The sequence below is a fragment of the Sprattus sprattus genome (assembly GCF_963457725.1).
Source record: "Sprattus sprattus genome assembly, chromosome: 18".
NCBI classification, from domain to species: domain Eukaryota; kingdom Metazoa; phylum Chordata; class Actinopteri; order Clupeiformes; family Clupeidae; genus Sprattus; species Sprattus sprattus.
In genome coordinates, this window is record NC_137916.1 from 26,686,768 (window position 1) to 26,691,767 (window position 5,000).

Genomic DNA, 5,000 nt, shown 5'->3' on the forward strand with positions numbered 1-5,000 from the left:
ACACACCAGCACAGCACATACACACACACATACGCACACACACACACACACACACACACACACACACACACACACACACACACACACACACACACACCAGCACAACACACACACACACACACACACACACACCAGCACTGCACATACACACACACACACACACACACACACACACACACACACACACACACACACACACACCAGCACAGCACAGCACATACACACCAGCACAGCACAATACATACACACACACACACCAGCAAAATACAACACATACTCACTCACGCGCACACAGACACACTCACGCACACACACCCACACACATCATCAAAATACAACACACACGCACAAAGCCCAGCACAATACAACACACACACACACGTGTACAAACACTGCTTCCGCCCACTCCAGATAGAGACAGCAGCCCAAGACAGCAGCCCACTTCTGTAATATACACAGTACACACACACATACACACACACACACACACACACACACACACACACACACACACAGACAGACACAGACACACACACACACACAAACAAGCCCATTACACATGCATACACCCACAGACAAGCCCTTATGCTAAAACCCTGGATGTAAATGAACAGGTGTGTAGCTGTATGTGTGTGGCTGTATACAAATACTTCAACCCTGAGAACAGAAACATGTTACCGCTCTCACTGAACATGGGTGCCACAATCACCTCAACCCTGAGCACATGCAAGTTATGAAACGCATGAGTACACACACACACACCCACGCATACGCACACGCACCCACACACACCCACACATACGCACACAGACACACACAAGCACGGACAAACGCGCACACACACACACACACACACACACACACACACACACACACACACACACACACACACACACACACACACACACACACACACACACTAGGATATTCTCATCTTTCGTTTGTCCTTCAGAGCTTCTCAGAGATAGACACTCTCTCATTTCCACTGAAGTGCATATTACACAATAGTCTTGATGCACTCAACATCAGGGTTAGATTGCAATCAATAGAGTAACTTACAAATGATTGGAGCGTGCGTTGACAAAATGAATTGCCTTGTCCACTTAAGAGTCCCTTGTTTAGTGTTTTGTATGTATTTTGATCAGCAGACTGTACAGTCAAGACTTCCTTTTCCCATGCTTGGGGCTCATACCATTCATGAATGTGTGGCGCCGCCTAGTGGTCAGACTGTGACAGTACAGCAGACCCCACAGGGAGGCTCCGTGCTGTGTGATTATTCGGTGATTATCTTAACTGAATTGTTATTTGAAATGAACCCAAGATCCCATTTTAAATTAATCTCTCAAACGTTTTCTCTGAGGTGAATTTTACGCTAGTAACAGCGAGACTGCTGTGAAAGCTGATTCCATTTTTTTTATTCTTCCTTTTTGTAAAATCCATCGCTGGGAGTTTACTGTGCACATATTACTGTATGGATTGGTGTCTGAGGGAGACCTATAGAATTTGGATTTGTTTTCAGGCCATCTCTCTCTCAACTCTCTTAAAGGCACCCAGTGCAACTTTATAGGAGTATTGAGACTCGAAAAATTATTTCTAGTCTTTTTTACACGTAGTAAGTTTCAATAACTCAATACCATTATATACATTTTCTGTCAGTTCTCACCACACAACGACGTCTCATCTTTGCTCCTTGAATGTCGATATGTTATGGTATGGAGTTATTGAAACTTAGGCCGAATCTCGATTCTTCTCCTTGCCCCTTTTGCTTAATCTTGTCTTAGTCTTAACCCTAGCACTTGCAAGTGTAAGGGCCAAGGGCTGAGATCTTTCCCCTATGAAATGAGACGCCACTAGGTTTCGGGTACGTCATGCGTGACTATGAGCTATGAAACTAGCGATTTAAAAAAAAGTCTAATGAAGAACATGGTTGCAAATATATGTGTATACAACTGTGTAGAGCACGAAACAAGACTGTCGTCATTTTTAAATTAATTATAAGCCAAAAATACTTACATGCAGTGTATGTAGCATGATAGCTGGCAAGCTACCATATAAGCCAATGGAGTGGTGGTATACGCGCTAATTGTATCGGTAAAACTACCGTTTGAAAGTTTCAGTTAAGACCGACAATTCTATGCATCGCTCGTGTAGTACATTTCAGATCAAACCGAGTCATTATAAACATATAAAAAGTTGTGTAGATAGCTTTATTCATGTAAAATATTCCTCGCTTCAAGCAGCCATGTTTTTTTGAAAATTCCCGAGCTGGTTTCGCGGTGTGCTCTGGGATAGCCCTTGGAGTTAAGGTAGCCCTCCGATCATCTCAAAAACGAGGGCCATACACCCCTTAACCTTACTCCTTAATCTTGATCAAGTTGGGTATTGAGACAACACTAGCTCTCACATGAACGCGCAATTTCAAGGGTAAGGGGTAAGATAAGGGGTAAGGGGAAGTATTGAGATTGGGCCTTACTACGTGTAAAAAAGACTAGAAATTGAATGTTTACTATTTAGCCTCGAAAGTTGCACTGGGTGCCTTTAAGTTGCATCTATTGAGTATGACGTGAGCGGTCATATTTGCACTTGATTTCTTGTCACTCTAGTAGTTGCTTAGAACTGTTAAATGTCTGGTATAAACCGTGTCTGGTTATTCCTGGGATGGTATTTACAAACACAAAAGACACGTCTCAGCACCTGCAGAGAAATGTAGCAGAGGAGAAGCAGAGGCCTCTATACCTCGTTTCCACCGACATGGTGCCGGTGCCGGTGCCTTATCTGGCACCAGTTCTGCGCGTTTGACCCAACATTTTGCTGGTGCTGGTGCTGAGAATCCGGCACCGGCACGGCTCCCTGAAGTTGCTGGGCCCAAATCCGGGGCACCAACAACGTCCCAGAGCTGTATATTTGGCACACCTGGGAAGGGAAAATAGAAATAAAAAAGGTTTTTAATATTATCTTTGTTTTTGCGTACAACGGAATTTGGAGCGCTGCTCCTGTTGGTGTGACGAGGGATAACATATAACACAACCACAACATATAACACAACAACAACATATAGCACAACAACCACAACATATAACACTACCACAACATATAACACAACAACAACATATAACACAACAACAACATATAGCACAACAACAACAACATATAACACAACCACAACATATAAAACAACAACAACATATAACACAACAACAACATATAAAACAACAACAACAAAAACAACATATACCACAACAATAGTTGCAACTATTGCAAAAAGTAATGTGGCACACTTCTGTGCAGGGCTTTTGCATCCATCTGTAAATGGCCAAACAGCATTACTTTAAAAGCAACATTAAAGTAACGTTTGAGAAACCTGCTGTGATCTTCACACGGTGCTGTGCTTCGCTCCTCTGTAAAGGCTCTGAACTAAAACCTTCACCTCCTGAAGGCCTCTGAAATTGAAGTGAAGTGAATACCCATCGCCAGCAGATGGCAGTGTTGTAACAGCAGCACCCTCATTTATGTTTTCTCTCCCCCCAATCTGTTACAGTGGCATCCTCATACCAAAAAAAAAAAAGCCGAAAAATTGTCGTGATTCCCCCTTCCTTGCTTTGATTTTTGTATAGAACAACAACAACCAACAGTTGACAGAACACAACAAGGGAGGGGGGAAGGGTGCAAGGATGACACCTTAAGATACATAGACATGACATTGAGCAGAAATACGTAAGTTAGTGACTATGAAACATGAAAAAGGAGAGCCTACGAATACCCCAGCACAGTGATTCCCTCCACCTCTGAAATTAAAGTGAAGCGAATACCCATCGCCAGCAGACAGCAGTGTTGTAACAGCAGCACCCTCATTTATGTTTTCTCTCCCCCCTAATCTGTGGCACCCTCTTGCCCAAAATAAAGAAGCTGAAAAATCTTCGTGATTCCCCCTCCCTCGCTAACCCCCAAACCCTCTCCTCTCGTGCCCATCTCATGCACTATCTTTTAAATCAGCGTTGGCAGCCTTGCTCCTCGGAGTAGCTGCTTCCAAATTCAACACAAACATCGTTAGGCCATTAGTCCATCACCCACGCCTCATTAAGGGATGGAGAAGGGAAATGTTTATGGGCCAGCGGGGATGTCTGGATGAGACTTCAGAACTGCAGCTTGCTGCACACGACCTGCAGAAGGTCCATAGAGAAGCCGTGTACTAAAGAGTATGCACTGTTATATGCAGTATGGTATGGCTGTCGCATGTGCTGTGTACTAAAGAGTATGCACTGTTATATGCAGTATGGTATGGCTGTCGCATGTGCTGTGTACTAAAGAGTATGCACTGTTATATGCAGTATGGTATGGCTGTCGCATGTGGTAGTTGTTATGATGTCAGACATGTGGTCATGTTGTTCTATATATAAGGCCATAGGGAAAGAATAGTCAAGTTTGAAAACATTTTAGGGGTTTTAAATTTAGCCTATATTTATCAACAACTTTACTACACATATTTATTCTAGTAGTTTTGCATTGCATATAATGTCTCGATTTGCCTGCCTCTTCCAGAAGAACAAGAAGACTATTTGCTCCTTGCTAAGGAGATCTTGCACTCGGATTGGCCCCTAGATCCTGAAAATAGCCCTTGTTTTTATGTCTACCATAGACATGCATTAGTCCGAGGGCCGTCCTGGCAGGTGTTACATCTTTCAGCCTATTTGAGGGGAAGGGAGTTTGAATGGAGCGACTCAATTGAAAGCCAATTCAATTCCACGCTCTCACTCCAATCCTGTTCATGTAACTATCCCCCAGAGTCCATTAGCACAGCTGTGTACATGTGTCTGTACACACACACACTCACAGACGCACACACGCACACGCACACACGCTCACACACACACACACACACATGCTCACACACACACGCAAGTACATGCAAGTACACACACGCACGCACGCACGCATGCACACACACATGCACACTCAAACACACACATACACACACACACACACACACACACACACACACA

The 5,000-nt window shown here is 43.7% G+C and overlaps 1 protein-coding gene across 1 annotated transcript in view; it reads left to right on the forward strand.

The window, feature by feature from the left end:
• LOC308379214 (protein kinase C beta type-like) overlaps positions 1-5,000 on the forward strand; it is a gene marked incomplete at both ends in the record, with an annotated part of 146,195 nt that overhangs the window by 51,994 nt on the left and 89,201 nt on the right.